This window comes from Cetorhinus maximus, chromosome 23 (genome assembly GCF_964194155.1).
Source record: "Cetorhinus maximus chromosome 23, sCetMax3.hap1.1, whole genome shotgun sequence".
NCBI classification, from domain to species: domain Eukaryota; kingdom Metazoa; phylum Chordata; class Chondrichthyes; order Lamniformes; family Cetorhinidae; genus Cetorhinus; species Cetorhinus maximus.
The window spans coordinates 51,147,146-51,148,696 of NC_135901.1; positions in this window are offsets into that span (position 1 = coordinate 51,147,146).

The following is a 1,551-nucleotide window of genomic DNA, read 5'->3' on the forward strand; positions in this document are numbered from 1 at the left end:
AATATTATTCATTTCTTCCACCATTTCCTTATCTACTATTAACTCCCCACTGTCACCCTCTAGAGGACCAACACTCACTTTGCTCACTCTTTTCCTTTTTAAGCACCTGTAGAAACACTTGCTATCCATTTTTACATTTCTAGCAAACTTCCTCTCACACTCTAATTTCTTTCTCCTGATTAACCTTTTAGCCATTTTCAACTGTTCTTTATATTCTGTCCAAGCATCTGTCCTGCTGCTCATCTTTGCGGAGTTGTCTGCTTTTTCCTTAAGCTGATGCTTTCTTTAAATTCTTTAGTTAACCACAGATGGTGGTTCCTCCCCTTATAATTTTTCTTTATGGTCGGGATGTACTCATTCCGAATACTTTGAAATATCCCCTTCAGTGTCTGCCACTGCTTCTCTATTCATCTATCCTCTAGGCTAGTTTCCCAGTTCACTTTGGCTAGCTCAGCTTTCATCCCCACATAGTTGCCCTTATTTAAGTTTAAGATACTAGTCTTTGACCCACTCTTCTCCCTTTCAAACTGGATGTAAAATTCAACCACATTGTGCTCGCTGAGGTCATTAATTAATCCTGTTACATTACACAATACCAAGTCAAATATAACCTGCTCTCTGATTGGCTCATGAACATGCTGCTTAAGAAACTATCTCAAAAGCATTCTAAGAACTCCTCATCCAGGCTATTACTGCCAATCTGATTTTTCCAGTTAATGTGTAGCTTAAAATCACCCATGATTATTGCCGTCCCTTTATCACAAGCACACAATATTTTCTCTTGAATACTTTGTCCTACACTATGGCTGCTGTTAGGGGCCCATCAACCACTCCCACTAATGACTATTTTTCCCCTACTATTCCTCATCTGCACCCAAACCGATTCTCCATCCTGATCTCCTGATCCAAGGTCATCTCTAACTATTGCACCAATGCCCTCTTTGATTAACAATGCTACCCCTACACCTTTCCCCAGCTTCCTATTCTCCTTGAATGTCATGTACCGCTCAATATTAAGGACCCAATCTTAGTTGTCCTGCAGCCACGTCTCCATAATTACTATCAGATCATATTTATTTACTTCTGTGTGGGTCATCAATTCACTTACTTTGTTTTGAATGCTATGTGCATTCAGATAGAGAGCCTTCAGTCTTGTCTTTTTGTTACCGTTGTAACATCTAGTCTTGACTGTTGATTTAGTCTTAGGTTTTTTCTCTCAGTCCTTTCCTCTCATTCTCTGACCATCATTTCTCATATTAGTATTTTGCTTTCCTGTCTTGAATCTACACCTTGAATTGCTACCTCTACCCAAGCTTGATCCCTCACCGCTCTTATTTAGTTTAAAGCCCTCTCTACTTCCCTGGTTATTCGATTTGCGAGGACACTCATCCCAGCACGGTTCAGGTGTAAACCGTCCCAACGGTACAGCCCCCACTCTCCCCAGCACTGATACCAGTGCCCCACAAACCGGAACCCAGTTCTCCCACACCAATCTTTGAGCCACGCATTGGTCTCGCTAATCTTATTTGCCCGATGCCAATTTGCACGTGG